Consider the following 11,331-nt stretch of genomic DNA (forward strand, 5'->3'; position numbering starts at 1 on the left):
CCTAGTTTTTCACACACAATGTATGGCACTCAATAAAAAATAACCAGACACACAAGGAAACGAGCTGATACAAGCAGAAACAAATTAGGCAATTGAAACACACCCATGCATAAATAATGGAGTTATCAGACTATAAAATATGCATAAGATATTGTAAATGATACAACACAGGACTAAGAATTTGGGCAGTGAATCAGAAACAATCAAAAAATCGAAATTTTACAACTGAAAAAGTACAGTAACTAAAATTAAAAACTCAGTGGACTTCTTTAACAGATGATTAAACCAAACTGAGAGGATAATTTGTTAATTGAAAGACAATTAAAATGAAACAAGAGAGAAAAGACAAGTAAATACAGAAGAGAGAGTAATGGAGCCCTGTAAGAATAAAAGGTTGAGAATAGGAAAGAAGCAACATTAAAGAGCTAATGGTTGGGGATTTTTAAAAATCTGACAAAAGCCTTTAAGCTGGAGATTTAAGAATCTTTACAAACCTTAAGCAGAATAAACAAAAAGAAAATTACACCTTAAGGGCAACACAGTAAAACTACTAAAAACTAAAGAGAAAAAAAAATCCTCTTAAAAACCAATTAGAGGAGACAACAGACAGGAGGGGGCGTTACTCTGAGGGCAAAAGGGCAGAGAGTCAGGGAAGAATTTGACTTCACCTGGGAGGTGAGACTTAAGTTGGACCTTGAAAGATGGCTATGATTTGGGATAAAGGGTCTTCAAGGTAGAGGGAACGCTCTAGGAAGACCCAGAGAACCGAAAGCTCAGGCCGTGGTTCTGTGTGAAGGCAGTGATCCTGGGAAGGCAGCCTGGGGGACAGAGTGAGAATGACCTTGCATTCCTCCCTAGGAGTTTGAACTTCCTCCTAAAGATAGTGGGGAACCAGTGACAGTTTAAAATCAAGTCATTGACTAAAGAAGCCACATCGTTTCCAGAACACTGGGGAGACACTGAGGAAAAGAGAGCCCGGTCTCCTTGTGCAATATTTATTTAGAGACAATGGAAATATTTCTCATCTCTGACCTCAAATTCTATAGAGTTTGACATGGGAAGAGAGGCACAGGGGCAATCATTGACTCAGTACTTACTTTGTGCCGTCAACAATGAGATAAATACTTACAAAGACACCAGAGTGTTACCCTTCTCCGTAATCTCTCTGGGAGGCCATTCATCTGCTCCGTCTCCTCAGCGTTACATGGTTTTCTCCTGCCTCCGTCCCTCTCACCTGCTCCTCCAGCGTCTACTCCTTTTTGGCCTGGATGATATTTATTCATCTTTTACGTTACTAGTTTAAATATAACTTTTCCCATAAACTTCCCAGGCACATTTAGGGTCTTTTCCCCATGTACTTGCATTATTTAAAAAATGTTTCCATTATGACAATGACTTCATTTTGTCACGGCAATCTGTGTCCTGGCCCTAGAAGGCACTAGCACTAGCACTGATGATTTTGCACTATAGCCCCTCAGTGTTTGCAAGGCTGGACCAACTCTTGCCAATCTTGTCTCATCAGGAAAAGGAACCCTCCTACACTGTTGGTAGGAATGTAATTTGGTGCAGCCACAATGGAGGACAGTATGGAGGTTCCCTGAAAAACTAAAAATAGACTTACCATTGAATCTACCAATCCCACTCCTGGGCATATATCTGGGAAAAATAATTCAAAAAGTGCATGTGCTATGACCACATGCACCCCAGTGGTCATAGCAGCACTATTTACAATAAGACATGGAAACAACCTAAATGTCCATTGACAGATGAATGGATAAAGAAGATATGGTATACATAGACAGTGGAATATTACTCAGCCATAAAAGAGAATGCAATAATGCCATTTGCAGCAAGTTGGGATGGACCTAGAGATGATCATATTAAGTGAAGACAGTCAGTTAGAGAAGGACAAATATCATATGATGTCACTTATATATGGACTATAAAAAAGATGTATTTATTTTACAAACCAGAAATAGACTCACAGACAAAGAAAACTATGGTTACCAAGGCGGAGAGATGGTGAGGGATAAATTAGGAGTTTGGGATTAACAGATACAGACTACTATATATAAAATAGATAAACAAAAAGGACCTACTGTATAGCACAGGGAACTATATTTAATTTCTTGTAATAAGCTACAATGGAAAGAAATCTGAATAAATATATATATGCATAACTGAATTGCTTTGCTGTATACCTGAAACTAACATTGTAAATCAACTACACCTCAATAAAAAACTGAAAAAATTAACAAAATCTTACATCATCAGCACCAAGCAGAGAATCCAGACTATTAGAATAGCCACTTCATTATTACTGGTCGTTATACAATAGGAAAAAAGAGACCGTGGCAAGTTAAACCCTGGCTCTTCAAGTTTTAGCTCAGAAATCACGTATCAGTTTTACTTTCTTGGCCAAAGCAAGTCACGTGGCTGCACTTAACTTCATGGGGGCAGGGAAGTGCCTCACTCTTATGGCCAAGAAAAGCAGCAGGAATTTGGGGTGGATGGTACCCATGACTGCCACAGTGAGTTAGTCTGGCACCAATGAATAAAATATTGTCATAAGTTGTAAGGATTAACTAATGAATGTGTCAAGTGCTTAGAGACTGTGAAACACTGCGCAGGTCTTGTTTCTAAGTTACTATAGAAGCACAGTGTTATGGATGTCAGGTAAAGGGACTGTTAAATCCAACACGCGAGAGGGGCAAAGACTTCACGGAGATAATGGCAATTGTAAGATAATTAGAATCTGGATGCGTAGAAATGGTGAAGCAGGCACGCCAGGGAATGTTTCCAGAGGGAACATCAAAGGTCTGGAGATGGGACAGTAAAGGGCACATTTGAGGAGTGGCATATCTAGGGTAGCTTAAGAAGAAGGCATCTGTTCAAACAGCATCTCTGCAGGGAGGAGCTTCCAATGGCCAATTGGAAAATAAAATCCAGCTGTGCTATTTGCAGGAGCAAAAGTGTCCGTGTGCAAGAACCCAGGTGCCACGAACACACAGAAGGCTGCCCAAGCCCAAGATGACGGTCAGGCTGGCAGTCTGATAAGCTCATCATCCCCTCGAGGGCTCATCGCACAGCCTGGCACGGGCGACGTCTCTGCCGCTCATACCCACCCAGACACAGCTACAGAGATGAGATCATCATCTTCTTCTTTTTTTTTTTAAAGCATCATTTAAACAGCAGAAATGCTTGGTCTCATGCTGTCAGGAAGGCTGTCACCATGGAAAAGAAAAAGAGAAGATCCCCAAATTAGTGTTGAATCTCTTCCAAGAACTGTCAATATTTTTGAAAACCCCCAGAGAACAAATGCTTTCTTGAGCCTGGCAGGCGCTGCAGTATTGAAATGAGACTGACTCCAGGCTGATTGATGGTGGCCAGTCGGTGCCACGTTCAGTGGGTGACATCTAAGACAGGCAATCGGCAGCTTGGAATGAGCACAAAAAGCCCCATCTATGGGCTGATGAGAACCAAGCAAAAATCGCTCAGAAAACTCAGAGCAGGATACACATTACAGGTCTGTGTTGATATTTGTAATTCAACTTTCACTGGTTTTTACACTGACCTGCTAAATAAGGAAGAACCTTAAAATGTGCCTGCCATCCCCAAATTGTCTATTAATGGGTGTCCCTGTGGGTGCACCAGTCCTGTTGGTCATTGTACAATCGGAATGAAGTCTCACATTAGGATAATACAAAGAGGATTTCTTAAGAGGACTGTTTATAAAAGGGTGGGAAAGCTTTGGAGGAATCCCAAGGACAAGTAACAGTGGGGGTGTCACCATCACACTTGGTCACTCACTAGCTGCCCCAGGAAAAGCAGGATCTTGGGCGACACATGTCAGTCAAACTGTAAAGGAGCAAAGTAGTGGGGCTGAACGCTGACCGCACTCCCTGCAACTGACAGCAGGTTCTTTCTTGGGCAATGCACCTGGGCAGTGCGTTTTCATGTCTACGACAGTCCTCTCCTTGCCCTGTTCAGATCCACTTCTCAATATATGTTTGAGGAATCAATCCTCCAGGGTCCCGTGGGCCTCTCTTCCTTCGGAGAAACCTGAAGGGGGAAGTCTGTAGGTCCAACTACTCATCTTCAGGTACCATCTTGGCGGTCACACATCCTTGATTTCTTCTGCTGGTACAAGCTGAGTATTAACTGCATCTCCTACACATCTGTTTTGCCCTTAAGGATGCTATATTGTATTAGGTGTCTCCATAGTCCTCTGACAATCGTAGCAGTTGAAACTCCCTGGTTTCTGGCAGTTAAGTGCTGCCGTCTGGTCTCTATGGGTTATAGGTCCTACACCCAGGGCACTGCTATCTGCCACCTAAGTTCTTTAATAGGCCCTTCTGCATCATCCCGGGCCTACAGAGGAGAGCCACCAGTTTTGGGCATACTGGTACGCACTCAACAGAGCATTCTTTATGTTTCCTGTCAGTGGTTTGTCCTCTGAGCCTTCCTGTAAATCATCTGATAGGTCTTCCCCAATGCAGAAATGGTAAGTCAGTTCCAGTCTGCCCACTTTCCCGAGCCTTTCCATCCCCTCCCTTCACCACCTGCCGTGGCAAGTGTAGCATTTCAGCTTTGCTCAGCTTAAGGCAGTGCTTTTTCTATGCTTCCAGGATCACAAGTTCATACCATCTCTTTGAGTCCTTGGCAGGATGTTAAACTCTGTAACTCAGGAGAGTGCGCCTGAGTCAACAAACTCTATCCAATTTGATGTCCACCTTGAAGGGCCCTTAGATTCAAGCACCCTTCGATTCTGCTTTCATGCATACGCCCTGGCTTCAGGAGAGAAATGATGACTATGTCTACATCACGTCTTCAAATCATCATGTCTTCTACCTCCTTCAGAGTCCCAATCTTATTTTGTCATACTTATTGTATTACAAATACTATTAATCTTATTGCTGCTAATAAAGTAAATGATCCTGTGGATGAGGCAGCATTCTGTGTAATCTTGGGGATTTCTCTTTCCTGAGAGGCAAAGAAGGTCTGAAGGACCCCTACCTGTAGGCGTTATCTCAGAAGGATAATTTGGCGAAGAAGCCGCAGGACAGAGAGAGGGGACTGAACCGGGAGAAGCTGAGGAAAAGACCAACTTCCTGGAGAAGATGGCCAGTCACATCAAAGTGACCACGTAGGTGAGAACCGGGAAAAGCTCCGGGATGTGGCACGTAGGAGATTGGTGGGAGAACAGTCAGGACAGTGTGGGTAGCTTGAGGCTTTCCTTTTGGTTAACCTCTACTTCTCTCCCTCTCGCTGCTTTGGAGCTGAGCACAGAGCTGGCACAGAGGGGGTTAATGTCCGCCAAAGACAATTAAGTGCAATGACTCCACACGGAAGCAGCTTCTCTCTTTTTCTGAATTATCACATCCTTTTTCTGTATCTCTCTGGTCCACTTGCAGTATTAAATTGTGGATATTTGTGTACAGGTTTCAATTTCTCTCCTTTCCTAAATGAGCTTTATGAAAGTAGAATCTTTTATTTACTTCCACAATACCCTAAGCACCCAGCATAGAGTCTTGTATTCATTAGGTGTTCGATAAGCAGCTGTTCAGTGAATGAATGAAAGGCCAGTGATATTCCCTTATATGATAGACTTTTTACTAAATATACTTCATTGACCATATATATTAAATCAACATAAATGTATGTAGGGGTCAAGAGGAAATTCTACATATTAAATGTTAAGAACAATCTATGCAAAAGGATTTCTTAAGGTGTTTTGGAAAAGAAAGCCCAGGAAATGAAAATTTTTTCCACCTGTTATTGCTCATTTATTCTTTAATTACCCCAAATTTCTATTTAAAGGCTATTCATGTATCTACTAGAATTATCTGGTGATTGACATAATAAGGTAACATCTCAGACCTCATGGTGCCAAACCAGCTAGCTAGCTTCTTTCACACTTCACGGCTAATTGCAGAGGTGAGACTAACTACCCAGGCCTGCGAACATGTGAGACTTTAAAATTATCTCGGATTCTCAGGCAGCCCTCACCCAACAGTTCGCACGAATACACAGGAAATGGGCTTGGGTGGCGTATCTTGGATCCATGTTTCATGTCTCGGTCTTCCCAAGACCTGATGAGATATGAACAGTGATCCCTGCTTTAATAATGAGACTTGCAATCACAGAGATGAAGTCCTTGACCCAAGTTCACACAGTCATGAACTCTTAGAGCTGGAGTCTGAGCCCAGGTCTGTCTGATTGAGAGCTCATGCTCTTCACCCTGCTATGGAGGGCGGTGATTGGAAACCCCGCAGACGCATTCCCATAGAACAGCTCGTTCGTTGTTACGACAAGTATCTGTTAGATGCTGTGGCGTGCCAGGCACTATTCTAGGCACTGGGGTATGGGACATACTAAGGAGTGAAGGAGAGAGACTTATTATCTGTCTTCAGGGAGCTTTAAGTCTGGCAGGGCAGAGGCCAGGAAGTGGGGACAGGCAATAAAGAAGATAAGTAAGTAAGGCTAGGATAGGAACGGAAAATGAGAGCAGGAAAGAGTAGTTAGAGGTACTGGGAGAGATGGCACGCAGGTGGGATGCTCAGGGAAGGCCTCACTGATAAGGCAACACGGGCAATGACCTGAAAGAAGGGGCTATCTGACCAAAGAGCATCGCAGGTACAGAGAACCCAAGAGCAGAGACCTGAGGCTGGACAGGGCCAAGCATCCTTGGAGTGTAACGAAAAGGCCAGTGTGGTTGGAGCCGGGTGAGCACAGGAAGTAGGAAGTGAGATTAGAAAGGCTGTGGGGCCATGTAGGGGCTTGGTCATGTGCAGCCATGGCAGTGACCATAAAAACATGGCTTCTTGTCTGAGTAAAACAGACCAATGAAGAGTTTGGAGCAGAGAAGCGGCATTATCTGACCTTCATTTTAACAGGATCCCTCTGGCTGCTTCATTGAGAATAGACTCACGAGGGGAGGATGAAGCAGAGAGGCCAGGTAAGAGTAATTGTAATTACTCTTACCAGGTGAGAGAGGATGACGTCTTCCACCGGGAAAGTAGCAGCGGGGGGTTGAGAGAGCGAGGATCAAGAATGATTTCAATAAATTTGGGCTATGGACCTAGGAGAATAGAACTGCTATTCATTGCAAGGGTGAGACTATGGGAGAACAGGTTTTTAGGAGGAGAATCAGGAGCTTGGCTTCAGGAATGTTAGGTGTGAGATATGCACTAGTGGAAAGGTGATTAAATATGGCAGGCAGAGGAGTATCTAGACTGGAGATGTGAACTTGGAGTCATCTGCAGGTTGACTGTATTTAAAGATCACCAGGGGAGTAGGGGTGAATGGGCAGGAAAAAGGTTCTTGTTCTCGGGCTGAGCCCTGGGTCACTCCAACTTTTAGAGGAGCCATGGAATGAGGTTACGGCCACGGGAACAAGAGCTTGAAGTTGCACAGAGATGAAATCAGAGTGAAAAGGAGCCAGAAAGAAGTGGAGGAATCCCGGGCAATTTCCAGGAAAGGTATCTGGTACCTTTTTTATTCATTCCTTCACCATTCAATCATCCAATCATCTTCCTGAGGATGTGCTCTATTCTGGGTCAGGTACTCTGGGATACCAGGGTGCCCCACTCACGGGGTACTTCCATTCTGGTTGGGGTCCAGGAGAATAAAAGAATAAGTGCATTGCTATCGTCTGAAATGTACATAAAGCAGAAAACAGAACAGCTGTGAATGAAAGATACTGCCTGCCTTATCAGTAAGCAAAGGACACTGCAGCCATCAGCCACCACCCCCGCCCCCGATGGTGAGCAGGAGGGAACGCAGGAAGGAGACAAGCAGGCTGCTGGCGGACAAGTCCTCAGCCTCGGCAGCCACCCCCAACCACACCTCCAGAGGAGACTCAGGATGGGACAGAGCAGGTTACTGGCCCTGGATGGCTAAGGTGCATGTCAAAGGAATGATTTCAGTGAGTCCAGAATTTTGCACCTTCCCATACATAGAAATTTCCCATAAATTCCTTAACTTGAGATGTCTGGTTTTCTTTAATTAACAATTCCAACTGGTCTTTGTTGCAAAACTCCTGTGTATCCTGGCTCCTTCCCTACCTCTTTGGAGAAGGCTTTCAGAGCAATCTGAGAGGATGTCTTCTCAGGCTTGAAGTCCTTAGAAATGTCCACCGAATAAAACATAACTCTCAACTTTTAGGTTGTGCATGTGTTTTGGTCAACACAGCTATCAGTATTATAAGAGAATTCAGTTTGCACAGGTGTTGGAAGGATGGAGACACTAAACAGGACAGGGTAAGGCATCCACAAGAGAATGTTACCACCTCTTGGACAGAGGGAGGGAGGGAGGAGACTGTGTTCTGGAGACAAAGGGCTGGTGTCACCCAAGGAAAGCTGGAATTAGAGCGGGCCAGGAGGAGATGAAATCGGAGAGGCTGCCTGAGGCGGGGGTGGGAGGAGAAGGAGGGAGGGAAAAGGACTCGAAGAGCAGGGCATTTTCTCAAAGGTGGGTGGCTGGGAGGGCAGCAGGGCGCACTGAAGTGATCTATTTTCTCTCTCACACCTGTTCTCCATCTAATGGGAGAAGGAGCTGTGTTCAAGGCAGTTTTAGCCAAACTTCTGGAAGCAGAATGCGTGTTCTGTGCAAGTTCCCTCTGCACAGTCAGCAGCCTTGTCCCAGATGGAGGTCTCGCCACCATTCCTAAAATGCACCTCCTAACTACTTCTTTGCCCACGGCTCCTTCCCCAACAGAGACCTCTTTGCATGTCTGCTAACTACTTGGTCTTACTTAGGTGCACTTTAGCAAATTTTTTGCCTGATAAAACAAGCCTTAGCTATGTTTTAAGAAGCAAAAGATTGATATTATTAGAAATTGTTCTTCTTAAGTTGTTATATTTCTGGAACTTAGTGTGTCTGGGGTTTTCTTTTCCTTTAAATGCAGTCTCTCTAGGAGAGTTAAAAACCACAAAGGAAAATAAACAAGACCTTTGGTTTGTGGCACTCACAGTCTGGTCAGGGAGGCAAGTAAGTAAAGCCATCATTCCCCGGGCAATGAATCCATTTTATGCAGGTGCTTGGAAATCTAATGAGACTTGAGCATAAACTCCGTCCACCTCCCTCTGGCCCCAAACTGCACACATGCACTGCAGACGATGGATGGATGTCTTTCTGGTCCTGTCTGAGCCCGTGTGAGAGGCTGGTCTCTCTGGGGCCCTCTGCATGGCTCTGTCCAACTCTGCCCCCCATGCCCCTTGTCTCTCTAAGGCACATAGTGGGGAAAGGGAGGAAGGTGATCTGACCCCTTTCCCTTCCTCCCTGGGACCTCTGCTCACAGCTTCAGAACCTACCCGTTCCCACCCGTAATACGCTGTCCTTGCTCAGCCAGCACTTCCTTGCTCCAGGAAGGAGAGAGGAGGGGGTGTCTTGAAGTGCTTTGGGGAAACTGTATAGGACGCTGACCCCCAATCTTCATCGGCCTGCAGTTTTACTGGCATCACCATCACTGTCTGGGGTGTGCCCTGTGCTTCCCAGAAACGTCAGAGGACCCAGAGTTAAATGAGATTTTTGCCACCACCTGGCTGTGAGACCTCAGGCAAGTCACTTGGCCTCTCTGTACCCCGAGTTCCTCGTGTCAAGCTGGAGGTAACAGTCTCTGTCTTGTAGGGTTTGGCAAATGGGATCACAGACGTCAAAGTGTTTTGGGAAGAGCTGGGTTCCGATTCCTATCTACACGTACTGGCCGGGGGAGCCCCGCGAGCTGCTCGGGGTGTCAGCATCCTTGGGTCCATGAGGAAGGCAGCAGGGGTGGGAGGCAAAGATGTGGACCCCAAAGACAGATCTCCTGGGCTCACCCACCCAGTGGGGCACCAGGGGAGTCACTTAGTCTTCCTGTGCCTCGGTTTCTTCATCCCTGCTTCTGCACCTGTCCCACCGAGTCAATGACAGCACCACCTCCTAGGGTAGTTATGAGGAAGAAAGGGAAGATTTCACGTGAATCATAGGATTGTGCGGGGCAAACAGGTGGTGCTTCTGAATGGCAGCTGTTACTGGAGTTGCTTCTGATCTTCTCAACAGCCTTGGATTATACCCACCTTATTGATCTGGAAACTGAGGCTAGGAAGGCCAGCTGACTTGTCTGTGGTTGCGGCATTAGTTGGCAAGAGCTTGGAATCAAGCTCAAGGTTATGCTCTGCGCAGCCTGGCAGGCACCAACTGAGGTGCAGGGAGGTCACGCCAAAGGGGGTTCCATGGGGCGTAAAGTGTTGGCTCTTGGGGAGCTCAATCCATGTAAATTGGATCCAAATCCAACCACTTAAATAAAGGGTTTTTGTAATAAACCCCTATCACACTCCTCGATTCTAGGGGCAAGACTGTGGGAGACAGAGGCTGCACAATTTTAAAAAATCAAAAGCTGATGCGGGTGGTCATTTGGTCTGCCCTTCTGTAGCGTTCTCCAGAGGAAAACAACCAGATAAAGCCACCAGATACCGGGTTCTCTGTGACACGGAGGCGGGGCGGAGGGGCGGCCAGGAATAGCTGTCTGTCCATTAGCTGGAGGGGGTGGAGTGCTTTGTCAGCACCCAGCTCCAGATGCCAGCAAAGGGGATGATCGTTGGATCATGAAAGCCTGCATTTTCTGCTTGACTTGTCCATCCTGGCATTTCTTCTGCTTGTCCACGCTGTCCGGTGTCCTCATCTGGTCCCTAATAGACAAAGTCCGGGCCACCGACATCCACAGAAGCTTTGGAGCGCCGCCACCTGCGCTGGGGAGGTTTTCCCTTTTTGTTTCTTTAGTCTCCTTTTTAAGAACCATATTTATTATTTGAAAGTGTGTGGTTTTTCTACTTTATTTTTTTATTGGTGGTTGATTTACATCATTAGTTTCAGGTGTACAGCAAAGCGTTCAGTTATACACACATATACACATCTATTTTCAGACTCTTCCATTATAGCTTACTACAAGAGACTGAATAGAGCTCCCTGTGCTCTACAGTAGGTGCTTGTTGTTCATCCTTTTTATCTGTAGCAGTGTGTATCTGCAAATCCCGGACCCCCAGTGTATCCCTTCCCACTCGGCTTCCCAGGGATGTTGAGATCCACCTGTTACGTTGACCTCTGGGATCCTTACTCGCGTTGCACACTGTGCTGTGCTTGCCCTGGTGGAAGCTCAGCCCCCTGTAAACCCCGCTCACACGAAGCTCTGGGGAGTTCCTGGGGGAGAGGAAGTGTCCCTGGAAGGGGGTTACACGCTACGAGCACTGCATGCCCCTTGTCTGCTCGGTACCTCGTTCTCTGATAGCAGGGCTGATTATTTACTTCCTCAAGTCTTCGTTCATCCCATTGCTGAGAACTACCCATCGCCAG

Source organism: Camelus dromedarius, chromosome 20 (assembly GCF_036321535.1).
Source record: "Camelus dromedarius isolate mCamDro1 chromosome 20, mCamDro1.pat, whole genome shotgun sequence".
In the NCBI taxonomy this organism is placed as follows: Eukaryota; Metazoa; Chordata; class Mammalia; order Artiodactyla; family Camelidae; genus Camelus; species Camelus dromedarius.